Genomic DNA, 16,961 nt, shown 5'->3' with positions numbered 1-16,961 from the left:
GGGTTAAAGCACTGCACTAAGAAGCTTAAGCCACTTCCGCATGAGTTCGATCCCCACCTCCCCCGGAGGAGATCCACATGACGAGCCAGACCTCTCCTGGCCTGCCTGCTGCTCCCCTCAGCAGTGTACTTTGTCGATCTGTCTGTTCTGCACCCCACTCTGTCGCTGGTGAATCCTTTCACCCTCCACATCTTTGGCCTGTACCCCAGTTCTGTATGAATAAATAAATCTTAAAAAAAAAAAAAACGTGATCTTTACAGATAGTTTATTTTGATACTATATTGTCCATCACAGTCACATTAGATGTCAATAAGAAGTGAAATTTCACTTTTTTCAATTTTTTAAAAAAAATTTCCTAGGTTGTTTGCGGCAAATATTGTTGGTAAAATTCTTTTGGTCCTATACAACCTTGAAAAATAGTTAACTGTGGAACTATTCCTTAGGAAAATAATTTACAAATTTCAATAGATTTCCTGAACTTAAAGAATTCTGATTTCCATCAGTGGCCCCCTAGTCACTAAGAAACCTTATTTAACGTAGTGAAATCTATAATGTATCTCCTCCTAGTCTTTCAGAGAATTGGCATAATCAGAATAGAACTCACTAGATTTTAAGTATTTACATTATTTAATACTTCAATATAAGCATCTAAATACTTGTAGTTAAATATTTACCCAGCTGGAATGATATCAGATGATCTTAATTCTAGATACATTTCTGGTATGCATTTGCTGTGTGACCTTGAGAAAATCTCTTAACTCCGTTTCTTCATTTGAACCTATCTCTGCCTCTCATAAGAATTGTTACTATCAGATAAAATGGTTATCTGAAAGGATTTTGAAAACTACACTTACATACGTCAGTTATTTATAACCGTAGTTTCCTGCTTAATTGTATTTCTTACAGATTGTGTGAAAGATGTACTAATTTTTGTGCTTCAATCCTAAAAGAATAATATCTTTCCTACTACACAAGTTAAGAACATTATAGGATTTTTTAACATTTATTTTTCTCTGAATTTTCCTAACTAGATCTTCACTTTTAAAAGTATCAAGATAAAAAGAAAGGAGTTGATATAACTAATTTTATGGTTTGATAACTTCCACAACCAGCTGGTTAGCAAAATGTGAGTGTGCTAAAGTTTCAGTGAGGCAGTAGAAGAAGAGGATCATATAACAGGAGAAGCAGGATATCAGACAAAGGATCAGAGGTGGAAAATGAACAATTAGGGGCCCTCCCTGGTGGTTCAACTGGTTAAGACAAAGCACTGCAAGCTAGCCACAGCTGCTTCAGTGCGAGTTCGATCCCAGACGTTGGAGGTGACCCACATGGAGCAGCAGACTTCTCCTGACCTGCCCGCTGCTTCCCTCAGCAGTATACTTCATCAATTCTGCTCTCCATTCTGTCTCTGGTGAATCCTCTCACTGCCCCTGCACCTCTGGTCTGTACCCCAGTCCTGTATGCGTAAATAAATACATCTTTAAAAGAAACAATAAGGAATCGATGAGAATGAGTAAATGTTTCCAGAAAACACCAGGAAGGTGATAGCCCATGAATACCAGGATTAAATCTATGACCCCTAGCATACAATATTTTTTGTGGAAGATTAAACTAAAAGATAGTATGACAAGCAAGAGTCCAGTTTTTTGTCTTTTTTTTTAAGATTTATTTAATTATTTTAATTAGGCATACAAGAACTGTGGTACAGGCCAGAGACAGTATGGGGAGAACAGGTGGATCTTCTGCAATACACTCCTTAGGGGAGCAGCTGAAGAGACAGGGGTTTGCTTCACCATGTGAGTCAGCTGCCTGGCCAGGGATTGAATTTATGCTGCAGTAGCTGCAGATAGCTTCATAGTGCTGTGCTTTAACCCCTTGTGCCACCAGGGAGGGCCTGAGTCCTTGTTTTTAAATCAGATAGTTAAAAGTTCAAATACAAATTTATCAACTTAGGAGTTGCATGAACTTGGGTAGTTTATTTCACCTTTTGTACTGCAGTTTCTTCATTTATGAATGTCCCATTGGTTAGATATCTGTGAAGAAGAATAATGGACTGGCAAGGGTCTAGACCCATGGTTGGCACTTCATGAATTAAGGGCCAAACAATGGAATGAGAAGACAGAGATATTTAATTATTGAATAGAAGCAGCAAAGTATTCATTAGGTATGTGTTGTAAAAATGAGGAATAATTTCTGGTAAAAGTATATGTATTATGCAATCAGAAATTGGTATAATGAACTATCATAATCATTTTTACATATGTTTCCATCTAATTTGTAAGTAAGTATATGATGTTTACATTGTAATAACTTTGATGCTTGAGAGAATCTTTAGTGTCACCTGCTCATTTAGTGGGACTCATTTAGTACTGTATAGAGGAATCCATCTGATCACTGCCATATCAGGATCTGTTTGAAATCCGAGAAAATCTTTGTGTGATCGTCAACCAAAAGCTGGCATTGAACAAAACCTGATATAGTTAGTGAAATTTTTCATGTAAGTAGAAAGAACCTATCTATACTATGGATGAACTATACTGTCACTTTGGTGATAACATAGCTGTCCTTTTAATATCAAACAAAGGGATTTAGTTGGATCATAAAATCTCCAAGCATGGGCAGATTGTTCAGGAAATGACTAATAGGCAAATGGATTATTCGTCATAGGGATTATAAGCTTACTTTCAAAAAGATGATAATAAAAAATATCTGTACTTTTCTTCTCCTGGGCTTTACTGACTTACATATGCTTACGAGAACAACTTGCTTTATTCTGGCATGCTCAGGGATGTAAGAACAGACAATACTTGGAACATATGTTATTACTTAAGTCACCCCTTTTTTTTAAGATTTATTCATACAGAACTGGGGTACAGGCCAGAGATGCTGAGGGTGAGAGGCTTCACCAGAGACAGAGTGGGGAGCAGAACAGGCAGATTGAAGAAGTACACTGCTGAGGGGAGCAGCAGGCAGGTCAGGAGAGGTCTGCCTTGCCATGTGGATCTCCTCTGGGGCAGGCGGGTATCGAACTCATGCGGAAGTGGCCTTAAGCTTCTTAGTGTAGTGCTTTAACCTGCTGCACCACCAGGGAGGGCCAAGTTACCCCTTCTTTTTGATGTGGTCTTCTTATCAGACCTGGATATCCCACCCACTATTTTAGGCTGCTTTTCTTATAGGAAATGTCTTCTTCTATCATGAAAAAACAAAAGTATATGCACAGTTTTGGAGATTCTCCTCCAGGGAACCAGATAGACACAGACATTTAAATTATTAGGGAATCAAGTATTGGGTCTTCTCCCTCAGGTATTTAGTAGTTTTGAGTTGAAATAGGCATTTGCCTAATGGCACTAACAACAACAGTTTTTTTTTAATTAATATATTAGCTTATTTTTACATTATTTTATGCCTTTTTCCATCTCAGTTGTAATCCCCATGGGCTTCCTTCCCATCACCAAATCACCCATCTCACTAACGATAATTTTACATTAAATGAAGTTTGATAAAACTTTCTCCCAAATTAAGTGATGCCTTTCTTTTCTTCAATAAATATTTTTAACATTGGAAAGGATATCACAAGTGATACCTGCTGGAACCTGGATAATGAGGAAGGAGAAAAATATTTCTGAAGGTGCAGAATAAATCAAACTTGTAAATTATAAACACAAGGAAAGAATGACTTATTTATTTCCTACATGGGATAAACCAAACATTGAGATTTGAGGTTAGGCTTGAATTTCAAATTGTTTAACCTTCAAAGAGCAATTTCTGCATTGTTTTGTAAAAAGCGCTGGTTTTACTGCTGGCCACTTCATTAATAAATGCAATTCAATTTTCCCCTCAATGAAAATGAAAGGAATTAGAGGTCTTTTGCATGTAGAGCAATGAACAACATGTCTCTAAATTTTAATGGAAGCAATGCTGCTTTTTTCTCAAATCACTCCTTCCTTATCTTGAGCTTGCATGCCTGCAAAGTCGTCCTTTGATTTACTTCAAATTCATCAGTTGGAGATGTTGCTGTACTCCATTCATACAGATGGGAAAAAAAAATGAACTCTTTATACTGAGGAAAAAACAATATTTTAGTTTCAGACCATGCCACATCATTAAGTCAATTTTACATATAGTGCTTCAACTTTTGTAAGATTGAGGATAAAAACAAAGTTTACTTAAAAATCTTTGAGACCATCATGAGCCCATACAAAGCAGTGAGCTTTGTTTCTTAAACACTGAACTTTCACATTAAATCTGGGCTTTTGTGGGTGGCATATTTTTCACAGCATCCTCAATTTATCTCACAAATGGATTAGGCCAGAGGGCCCTACTTTACCAGACGTCTTCACTGTTCTAGAGATATGCTAGTTAGTAAAATTAATGAAATGAGCACTGAGTTTTATTTGTCTTTCCTTGAGATATTTGTCTTTGAGAATGACTGATTCCTTATCTATATTTCTTCTATTTTTTTTTTAAAGCTGTATTTATTTATGCATAGAGAACTGGGATACAGGCCAGAGAGGCAGGGGTGGTGAGAGGATTCACCAGAGACAGAGTGGGAAGTAGGACAGGCAGATCTATGAAGTACACTGCTGAGGGGAGCAGAGGGTGAGACAGGAGAAGTCTGCTGCACCATGTGGGTTACCTCCCTGGCTGAGGATCGAGCTCAGAAGAGCTGAGGCTAACTTTGCACAATGTGCTTTAACCCATTGTGCCATCAGGGAGGACCCTACATTCTTCTTATATTGTGTACATGTAGAGCTCAAACAAAGATCTGTTCTTCCTTTTCCTTTTGCATTATTGCTTACTCCTATCATCTCATTCACAAGTGAGGGAAGTGAGGCTCAGAGATTTGCTGAAGATCACAGGACTCTACCATGACCTTGTACCAAATTTTCTGGGTCCAGTCTAGAGCCATTTTCTGAAGGATTCTGATAGAACTGGTTTAATCTATGCCTCGTGAAGGATTTGATAAGTCACTACACTTCGTATGCAATCACTCTAGAGAGCTTTGGTAATGTTCACTAAGGTAAATATTATAATGACCATGAATGAGATCTTGGGACAATTTAATAAATATTACTAATAAGGAATAATTCAACCACTCCCAAAGCAGCATTTTCTGAAAGTATCCATATGGTGAAAATGGATACTTAAGCCTAATGTTCCCTTTAGATAATGGTAGCACTTGACTTTGATGAATCCATGTTTCAATTTCTGTATCAAAGTTCTAAAATCTAAGGAAAGCATGGCAGGTGCCAATTCTGAGTGATGATTCAGAACTTGTCTTTTCTTGAGTTCTCCTAGTGATGCATGTTAATTTACTTTATAAGGGAATCCTAAAGTCCACTCCTTGATTCAAGCCTTTTATAGATGTTTTGCTTAATTAAAAAAGGTTGCATATGCTCATCCCATCTGCCACTCTACCAGTCAAATTATAAGAGTGGTCCACAGGAAAAGGGAAGGCTCCAGGTGCCCTGCCCCAGCCAATGAAGGGTAGATCTATTCAGGGAGGAGAAAAAGCTGGAGAGGAGACTGACTAGGAAGAAAGATGGAGAATAAGAAGGAGATCTGGAGGAGGCTTGTGGAGCAAAGAGATACACAAAGAAACATGTTTGCTTCTGGGTCCTGGACTGGTTAAAAGAGATGTGGGAGAGACCTGTGTGGAGGTTAGCGGCAAATGTTATCTTGATTTTGATTTTGCTCGTTTCCTTCTAGACTTATCTATTTCTGACCCTTTTCTGTGGGTCCCCACCGGAAGGTGCCTTAGATTTGTGGCAGGCTTTTGGGCCTTGTTTTGGGCCAATCCCATTTGGGTAGACTTTTACCCACATGGGAATAGATAACTCTGGGTACTTGGATTTGGAAACTATATTCTTTGTCTTTTATGGATTACACACTAATTGTATCCTTTCCACTGAAGGTTTTATATATGTTTTGTTTTGATGCAGCAGGTGGCAAAACCTATTTAGAACAGGCAGATTTGGGGGTTTGGGAATACCCCTCTTCCATCCCTGAAACAGATTATCTTTTTGAGTCAATCCAAAACTTAAAAATTATCTCTTACTCCAAAGTATCTTATCCATCATGTAACATGAATGACATCACTGGGACTGCTGCTTTCCTGGATTTTCTTCATACCATAACTGTGTCATTCTCTACCTCTTTATTTTTTTTTTTAAATTTATTTACTTATGCATACAGAACTGGGCTGCAGGCCAGAGGTGCAAGGGCTCTGAGAGGACCCACCGGAGACAGAGGAGGGAGCATTACAGGCAGATCAAAGAAGTACACCGCTGAGGGGAGCAGCTGGTGTCAGGAGAGGTCTGCTGTGCCATGTGGGTCACCTCCGGAGCTGGAGATCCAACTCATACTGAAGTGGCTGAGGCTCGCTTTGCAGGAAGCAGTGAAACAGTATGAAGGCAGTCACAGTTTTGGTGTGCCTGTTGTCTAAGTCAGGACACAGTGTCCATGCTGACATGGCAAGATTTGGAAAAAGGTGGATCAAAGAGCAGACTTAATAGTAGAAACTAAACACTTCCTAGAGTAGTATTTTATGTTTATACCACTTTTTCTTTTCATTTATCATTTTTGATTTCTATGCATAGATTTTATATTCAATATTCATGACTTTTAGCAAATAGTTTATCATTTGTATTTGATATTGAGGAAACTGCATGTATACCACTAGGCAATGGTAGTTTTCCACTCCAGGGTATGTGATTCTGATTCCTCATGAGCCTAAGGCTAAAATTATTAACCTATTTTAGTTTCAAGATTTGCTAACTATGCAACGTATCCATGTGATATAAAAATAGTTGATACACATAAAATACTTAAGTTCCTGGCAGGTAGTAAACATGTAACAAAGAGTAACTGTAATAAGATCAAAAGTAGTAGTGTCTTTTTCAGTTGGAAGATGAGGTGATTAAGTTTGTGACTAAGCAAATTTGGGTGTGACGAAATTAAATTTGTTTACAATGTTGTTAATGCTATTAAGCTATATTTTTTCTATATAATGCACAAAGCTGTTGTGAAATTATAGGTGATAAAATCTTGCCTCATGACAATGGAGTTCAGGACTGTAATAGGAATAAAATAATATTTTATATGCAATACAGGACCAATAAAGAGAAAAGGGTAATAACCCTGTTACAGGGTGTTGTTTCTCTTTAGAACTTCAGATTGGTTTTGGAAGTTGATGCAACTAGGGAAAAAAGGCCATTGAATGCAGGCCTCATATCAATGAAAGGTCTTAATTAGACTTTTAATATTATCAGCTAATAATATAAGTGAAAAAATACCACTGCAGCTGTCATCTCCATCACAAAACTAAATTTTTGTGTCTTTTCTGTCTTAAGTGTTCTAATTAATTTTTATAAATTGATTTATAAATATCAGAAAAGTATAATTAAAGATTATTGCATTCTTATGGGTACCAAAAACAAGTTATTATTTTGTAAAGTATAAGCATTTTAGGTAGCTACCTTTTTTAAACTATTTCTTTTTTTGCTCTTTGAAAAGATTCCTTTTGGAATCTCCAAATGTAGAAATGGACTAGGTTTCTGATCTTTGGAAGTGCTTAACAAAAGATTCATGTGATATTGTGCTTAACAGGAGAGGAGAGGAGAGAGAAACAGGCACATTGTGGGGCAGTCATGACGGTCTTCTAGCAATTGGTACAGAAATGAAGGTTAATTTATCTGCAAAATGTTGCACATAGAAAGTCCCCTGTGGAATGTAGCAATAAATGTTACATTGTTTGCCCAAAAAATTATCAAAGACCCCTTTCTTAGAGGCTAAATTTTAAGAGCAAAATTACACCTTTTTTTCCTCTGTGTCTAGTTGATGAATATATTGCTAAGACACAAGTAAGAGAAAAATGCAAAACTATCATAGTGAGGGATTTATATTTGAGATGTAAGAGTTAACTTGAGCTGTAATCTGCAATACTACAGCCACTACCTGCCTTGAGTATAATCAGGTAGGATGCATAAATACTAGCAAAATTTATGTTAATTTAAAAATATCTTCATGGAAAGTTTCACTGAATATGAAATATGTAATTGATGACTATAAAGAACATTAAAAATACTCATTTCTTTATATGATGGACATATACAGAATAAAAATTAAACAGCAGCAGAAACAACGCTGTTAGATGCTGAAAATGAGTATACTCAAATACATTCTTTCACGATGACAAATAATTGTATGTATATCAAAGAACAGAAAATATTTTTATTTTGCTTTGGGTAAGTTCAATAATGTAGAACTGGAACAAATAAATTTATTCTTAAAAATGGCCTTCAGATACTCATTTAAGGTTAGAAAACAGGTATTACTTACAACATGGGTTTTAAGTTTTATTTGTATTATTGTCACAATCTTATGAATTCACTATAGTAATACAAGAAAAAAGTCTATAAAACATACCTTTAGCAGGGACTTACTGCAAGGAATCTTCTAAAGTGATATATATGTCCTTCATGTTGAAGTATGAACAAATTGATGTATTTTTGTTTCAACTATAGTGGTGAGGTACCCAAACCCAATTTCTTGTAAAATAAGGAGAGAGAAGTATATTTTTTATAACAAATTCTCAATATTTCTTGAAAAAAAAATAACATGCATGAAGAATGGATTAGAAAAAAAAAGGAATAACACTACTCACCATGTGTATTGCTAAATTGCCATCTGTTAAATCACTGAGTAAGAAGTAAGAGTAGTTATCCATGTTGTAAGAAATCTACCATAAAAGTAACATAAAGGCAAAACACTGTAATGCTTCATTTCAACTCTCTCAATAATAATTTTCTTCCTCTGTTTTGTGTCTTCTGTTTACTTGAAATATTTATATGTGTACCATAGACTTTCAGGAAAGTAAACAAAATATGTGAATTCAGAAGAGTTTCACGACAAAAGCCACTGAAATATTGCTTCCTTTTCACCTTTGTTTCTTTAACTTGACAGATGTATCCACTCAATGCACACCTGTTGACTTAGCCTACAAGTTCTCTCTGTTTCTGAATCATTGAAATCTTTTGTTGCCTTGCAGTTTTGTTTCATCTCCAAGTGGCTTATTCTTTGACTTTATGAATCCTAATGACTGAGTTTTCCATAACATCAAGTTACTGAATATCAATCCACTTAGCTTCTACCCAATGTCATGTGTTGAAAAAGTCATGTTTCTTTTCCTTTCTCCTGATGGGGATTTAGTGTACTTGACTAATGTGTTTGATTCCCTAATTGCAAATAAGTTTAATTTTCTTTCATTTAAAAAAATATTAAGTGCTGGCCTTTACTTTTTTTTTTAAAGATTTAATTATTTATGCTTCAAGAACTGGGGTACAGGGCAGAGGTGCCAGGGGGTAAAAGAATTCACTAGAGACAGAGCAGGGAGCAAAACAGGCAGATAAGTATTGAAATACACTCCTGAGGGGAGTAGCCAGTGAGACAGAAGTCTGCTGTTCCATGTGGGTCAGCTACTCTGGCTAGCCAGGGATCAAACTCTTGCTGGACTGGCTGGCAATAGCCTAATGGCACCATCTTACACTTGCTTCACCAGGAAGGCCCCTGTATTTTTTTTTCTTTACAAGTGAAACATAGATTATTGAAGAGTTAATACACTGATTTTGTTTGAGGTTTATCACCTGCATGAGTACTCACAGTATGAAAAGATAAGGTCTTAAACATGACTGAGGGGTAGCAGAATGGTTCATGAAAATCATCCTTACTTTTCATAAATTAAATGACATAGCAGATTAGCTACAAAGATATTTTTTAAATAATAGTTTATTTTTACATAATTTTGTTCCTTTTTCCACATCAGTTGTAATCAGCAAATCACCCATGTGCCATCACCATAGTCCAGTGCACTTCCCTACCCCTATTGTTTTTGATCCCATTCCCTATTCCATCTCCATAAAATGCCTCTGATATATAGTTATTTGTCATTATTTCATTTTCTCCCCTGGGCCTTTATACTCCTGCTATGAGTGAAACCATCTGTTTTTTTTTTCCTTTTCAATAAATAATCAATGAAGAATAGATTAGAAAAAAAGAAGGAAGGACACTACTCACCATGTGTATTGCTAAATTGCCATCTGTCGAAGCACTGACTTATTTCTGGCTTATTTCACTAAGCATGATCTTTTCCAGCTCCATTCATTATGCTGCAAAAGACATGTGTTTATTTATTTATTTATTTTGGTTGCTGAGTAATATTCCATTATGTATATGCACCATATCTTTTTAATCTAGTCATCTAGTTTTTGGCCATTTGGGTTGTTTTCCATGTCTTTCCAATTATAGATAAAGCCACAATAATCATGGGGGTGCAGATGTCTTTTTGAATCAGTGTTTTTGTGTTTTTTTGGTAGATACCTTGGAGTGGGATTGCTGGGTCATATGGAAGCTTCATGTTTAGTAGTTTGAGAAACTCCCAGTTTTCCATAGTGGTTGTACTAGTTTGCATTCCCACCAGCAGTGCAGGAGAGTTCCTTTTTCTCCACATCCTCGCCAACATTTGTTGTTGCTAGTTGTTTTAAGGTGTGCCATTCTCACTGGGGTGAGGTATCTCATTGTGGTTTTAATTTGCATCTTCCTTATTACAAGTGATGTTGAACATTTTTTCATATGCATGTTGGCCATCTGCATTTCCTCTTTGGAGAAGTGTCTTTTTAGCTCTTCTGTCCATTTTCTGGTGGGGTTGTTTATTTTTGTTGGCTTTTACTTTTAAGTCTTAGTCTTTGATTTATTTTTATTTATTGATGCATACAGAACTGGGGTACAAGTCAGAGGGCAGGGGCAGTGAGAGGAGTCACCAGAAACAGGCAGATTGACTTCAGTACACTGCTGAGGGCATCAGTAGGCAAGACAGAATTCTCTGCGCCATGGATAACCTACCCGGGGGGGATCTAACTTGTTCAGAAGCTGTGGCCAGATTTGTAGTGCTGTGCTTTTAACCCATGGCGCCATCAGGGAGGGCCAGAAATCTGTCTTTTAATCTAGTGTTGTCACTATTGAAAGAGTCCAGTGATGACAAGTCCCAGATTTAGAGTTAATAGCATGAATGGCTGGAACTAGCATTCCAAATTTGTACAAATATCTGTAGAGATTTTTAGATGGTAGACTACTTTATCTGATACAGATTTTTTTTTCTCTAGTGACTTTCCTATATTAATTTTTCTTCACTGTTTCTTTTAGTGCATTGATGACGAATTCCGAATTAGGGAATTAGGAATTGGGAAGTAAAGAACATGTTATATCCTAACACTTAGGACATTTACTTAATGATGAAAATATAAGGACCAATCCAAAATAATAAAACAATAAAGAAGAATTGATTTTTCTGACACTCCAAAGTTAGGATTGTGTATGACATACCTAAAATATACCCAAATGAGCAGATAAAGACAATAATGAATTTCTTTCCTCACAGTTTCTCTGGATCATAGATGAGGAATAGCTTTGCTATGTGGTTCTACTGGAGGGTTTCTAATGAGGTTGCAGTCAAGATAATGATTCTGGCTGCAGTTTTTACAATGCTTGTCTGAGTTTGGAGAATTTCCTTCCAAATGTTGTCACTCAAGTTTTAGTTGGCAGAAAACTCAGTTCCTTTTTGGCTCTGACAGAAGGCCTTTGTTCCAGGGCATGTGAAACCTTTCCGCAGGCCAACATGAAGGATCCCCACAGCATGGCGGCCATGCTCCCTGAGTATATGTGGCCTAAGAAAGAGAAGTCAGTGAGAAAACCTCAGTTTCCCCTATTGTTTAGACTTGGATGTTACATACCTTTACTTTTGCCACAGTGTATTGTGCTAAATTAGTCTCTACTTTAAGTCAAGAGGAGGGGAAATAAATTTTATGTAACTGAAGGGAGAACTATAAAATTTATGGACATTTTTTGCATCCTCTATAGTTTGTCTTCAGAATTGGCTTGCTTAAGCATACCAATGATGTTAACTTTGCATAGTTTCTATCCTTGTGCTCTGCCTTTGTGAACTGAATATCATTTTCCTAAAGTGGGTTGATTTTTATTTTTATTTTTTTTTAGTTTAAAAATGACTACTAATGTTTCAGCTTTCGTATCTACATTACACTTTCCAGAAAGAGGAGATGTTGCTAGTTTTTGGATAGAGAAAAACACTTAACTTTACAAAGGTTAAAAGAACATCAGATTCATTGCTCATTTGCTTAAAGTTGTTCATGTTCTTTTTTTATAAATCAGTTTTCCTGAAATGAGGCATTTTGATAATTGACTTAGGCTACATTATCTGTGCTAATCAATATGGCACAGGAAATAGGATTATCATGATTGTTATTAATTATGGGATATGATATATACAAGTCTTCTATGCAGGCGAGTTAAACTGCTACTGGTTAGGTATGCAGTTAAAAATCTTGTGCAATAAGGAGAGCAAAATTTTGGATGACAAGAACAGGGAGAATCTTATAAAATGTATTTAAGTAAAATAAATGAAAACATACACACAAAAGTTCATTGTGGTAAAGTAGTGGCAATTAGAATGTTTTAAAGGCCCTATTAACAAGATATCTCTTGGTGAGGTAAGAAAGATGGATTTAAGGAGGCTTAGAAAAAAAAATTGAAGAAATTTCAGTAGTAAAACTGAATTATCAGCAAAAGGCCAATTAAATATAATTTTTAGTTTCCATTTTAATTCCCAAGTATTCACATGATTTTGGCTTAGAATAGTAGTTAACATTTTGACAGTTTATACGGCATTTATATTTTTTATCAAATGCTAGCATCCTGGTTTATAGACTAGGTTAGTTTTACTGAATAAGTTAACAAGTATCTGTAAGATTTTACACTTTTTTAGCCTCAGACTTTGATAGTACACTAAAAGTCAAACAGTACCCTGACATAAATCTGGTTATAGAATATGCTGACAATATTTCTGTGATGGTTAAACATTAACCTTAAGACAAAAAAGCTCTTAAATCTACTCCACAACTTTATTACTTTATTACTATTGCTAAGGATCCAGAGCTTCAAGCTAATATTTATTTTATTACCCAAATATTTATTAATATTTATCATCTCTTTGGTAGGTAAAAAAACAAGAATTTCCCTTGGTTTCAATTTTTAACGGTTAAACACTTGCTGAGGAAATTATTTCTGTATATTCATAAATTCATTAACTTAGTTTTTCCCTATTCAAAGTAACTTTTCTTGTGATTTCTCATGATTTATGGAGATTATATTTTTCTTTTTCATTGTTTCTTTGAAATTCAATAACTGAAGTAATTAGTGTAGCACAACAAAGAAATTAGAATGATTTCATCATATTATAGGTGAAATAGTAAATGATTTTTAAATTTCTGATATAGAATGTATTCCCTCTCATACTTAGTATGGTTAGAAGAAGAATTATATCCTGTTTGGATTAATCTTTAATAGTAAGGGATAAGTAAGTTAATAGCTTGATGAAATTAGTGAGTCTATTTTGGGATTATTTTTCAAAAGCAATATGATTTCCAGAAGAGGAGTTGCATTATGAATTTTATTATTTGAATAACTGTCTTATTCTTGTGAAGTAGCTTCATGTTCAGGTTTTAAGGGCTTTTTTTTCCTTCTTTTTTTAAAGATGTATGTATGCATTTAGAACTGGGTACAGGCCAGAGGTGCAGGGACAGTGAGAGGATTCACCAGAGACAGTGGGGAGCAGAACAGGCCGACTGACGAAGTACACTGCTGAGGTCAGGAGAGGTCTGCCATGCCATGTGGGTCACCTCTGGGGTGGGGATCGAAATCATGTGGAAGTGGCTTTAGCTTCTCAGTGCTGTGCTTTAACCCACTGCACCACCAGGGAGGGCCCAGATTTTAAGTTTTAACAGAAAGCTATTTATGCTCTGAGAAAGTAATGTATTAACAAGTATTATTTCTACATTTAAGTTTTAAAGGAAAACTATGAGAAAGTAACATATTAACTATTTCAACATTACTCTTATAAAACTGTAGTATTTGAAGTTTTGACTAAATGAAATCCAGATGTTACATTTTTAACTGTACATTAATAACAGGCATAGAAAATACCCTATATTCATCTTTTATGTGTGGATATGTTTTTATTATACTTACTATACCTAAGTCATTTATTTCAACTTATATTTCAAGATTGCTAATTTTAATATTGATTACCTTTATTCTATTATTAAGTTCATGTCTATGAAGCAGGAATAGAGAAATAAGATAATATTAGTCTAAAAAAATCATATAAGAAACTATTGTTCTTAAATAGTCTACCTAAATTCACCTTTTATTCACTTCACCGTTGGTCTGTATACAGAGAGCAGAAGGCAATCAATGTAAAGATCATGCCTCCAAAAAAAAAATGGATTAATCCTTTTCCCTCCACACAATATAGTTAAGTGGATTAGGTGAAAGATTAACTGTTCTCAACAATAAAGGAAGGGACTAATTGGAAAGAATTTACAAAAGATCAATTAAAAATGAACTAAAGCATCTACAGTATTTTCTTAAAAAGCTAGCATTAAAGATTTGAAAATACAGTTCTCTGTATGGGAAATACTTAAGGGAAGAATCAAGATTCAAAAACTCTTTGTGTGAATCTGTATATTGGGATTTTATCTTTTGTGACTGTCCCTCCTGCCCCCAGGTTGTACCACCACCAGAACCACATATACTATTTGAAAGAGTTTAATTAAAACTGAACAGACTGCTCTATGTCAGAAACTGGACTAAGTATTTTATACTTAGAATTTCCTTAGAATTGAATTCTTGTGTTAACTAATTAGAATACTTACTATTTTGACCCCATTTTTCTAAATAGGAAATGAATATTTAGGAGGTGTAATTAGGATGTATAAGTTTAAAAGCCAGTAACTGTTAAATCTAAGGATTTGGGATGATGTGGTTTTAGAATCTGAGCCTCTTAACTGATCCCATATCCATTTCTTTAGAGCTGAGTATATTTTTTTAGTTTAACTTTTTGACTAAAGCTTGATTATTATTGTTTCTAGTTCGTAGCAACATGAAGGCAAGGTAGATCGATTACCATATATTCCTTGGCCTTCCAGATCAACATCACCACTGGGGTGTGGTGCATTTACTGTAATTGATAAACCTATGTTGACACACCATAATCACCCTAAATTCCATTATGACCTTTACATTATGTTCATGCTGGGTATTTTACATCCTAAGACTTTGAACAAATGTACAAATGATAATTTTCAGTCATGATGGTGTTTTACAGATTATTTTCACTGTCCTAAGAATTCTCTGTACTTCTCTGCCTCAACTGGTCTTTTTGTTATCTTAAAGTTTTTGTTTTTTTCTGGAAAGTTATTTGGTTGGAATCATATAGTATGTAGTCTTTTTAGATGAACTTATTATATTAAAAAATAAACTTGATTCTGGAGTTCAAAAGCCACAAATGACTTGTTATAGGTGATTAACTGCTTCTAGCAGATCCATTGAGCAGGGGTTGTAAGGCCAAAGAAACGGGCCGATGACAAGATATAATCTGCTTCCTTTCTCATTTATATCAGATAACTTTTTTCAAACCTATATGCTTAGCTGCAAAGGAATAGAAGCAATAGTCTGTAATCTCTTGCGACAAAAAACAGGATGGGTTTCATTTTACATTATTTCTAACCAAGTAATAGCACACTGAGGTGAGTGATTATTAAAAGCTGTTTGTTTTTTTGCAAATACAAGCTTTTAAAAAATGTGGGATTTTAGAGCATAAAAAAAGTAAGTAAAATTGCATACTATTTAAAGGTCATTGTCATTGGTTGCTTTGTAATTTATTCTGTAGAACAAGGGCTGAGCACCTAGGATTTAATTGTTTCTCACCAGAGCATATGATTGCTGTTACCAATTAGTCCTGAGGTAAACTGATTTTCTTTTCTACATCACATTAAGTAGTTGGTGCTTTCCCCCCTCAAGCATGACTTTTGTTTAAAGTTTTTATTAGTTTTGGATGTTAAAGCAAATATTGAATATGTCTGGTGGATCACTCATAATTTGTTGGCTCAGGGTGATCTATAGTTTTAATTCTACTTAGTCTTAATCAATGCTTTTTGTAATGAGTGGTTATGGACAGAAATAAATTAAATGAACTCTGAGGAAATTACCTTTAAATCTTTCAGATTTCCCCCCAGCCATTTAGAGTTCACTTACATATGTATACCTGGTAAAAGAATCATGATATTGTTCTGGAATGAGTTTTTAGAATTTTGGAATTTTCAGGATTACTTAAGGTAACTTGAATTCAGTTCTAGTGCATTTAAGTGGATGATAATATGATTAATCAAGAGAAAACCAAATAATCTTTCTTTTTTCCCCCTAATGACCAAAAATCTGAATGAGTGGTGTGCAAAAGCCCTAGGAAGTAAATCTGATAAGTGTTTGCATTCATTCCATATGCTGAAGATCTTATCACTAGACATCCATGATCCTGCTGATCATTCCAATGCATAAATGTGTCTGTACTATCCAAAAAGATTAATTCCTACCTTTGGATCTTAAAAAATATTGTATAACAAAAATGTAGCTCCAAAAATAATATATTCTCTAGAAGTTCTCTGCAAGGAATTACAACTATATAGCTTTTACACTATAACTTGAACTAGGTGTATCTCTGTTAAAAAATTATTTCTTTCAAGTTATCACTTCTCTTTTAGTGTAGTATGCAGACTCCTCTGAGCCAAGCCTTCCTTGAGTTATCCTTCCCAAGTCTATTCTTTACACCCTCTTTATTTTCTGCCCTTCTAGTTACCATAATATGGAACACATTGTCTTGTTTTAGGAAACTGAATGCTTTCATACTGGAGCTGTGTCTCATTCATATCATTGTACTTTTTTTGATAGGTAGGACTAGAAAATAGTTATTGAGTAGATGAATGAATAAATTAATGAAAGTAAACAGAATCAAGTATTTTCTGGTTGTATATATACTCATATAAACTTTTTTTTTT

The sequence above is a fragment of the Condylura cristata genome, unplaced genomic scaffold, assembly GCF_000260355.1.
Source record: "Condylura cristata isolate star-nosed mole 26May11 unplaced genomic scaffold, ConCri1.0 scaffold00006, whole genome shotgun sequence".
Taxonomy (NCBI): domain Eukaryota; kingdom Metazoa; phylum Chordata; class Mammalia; order Eulipotyphla; family Talpidae; genus Condylura; species Condylura cristata.
The sequence above is the reverse complement of the archived record's forward strand: the minus strand, read 5'-3'. Positions refer to the sequence as shown.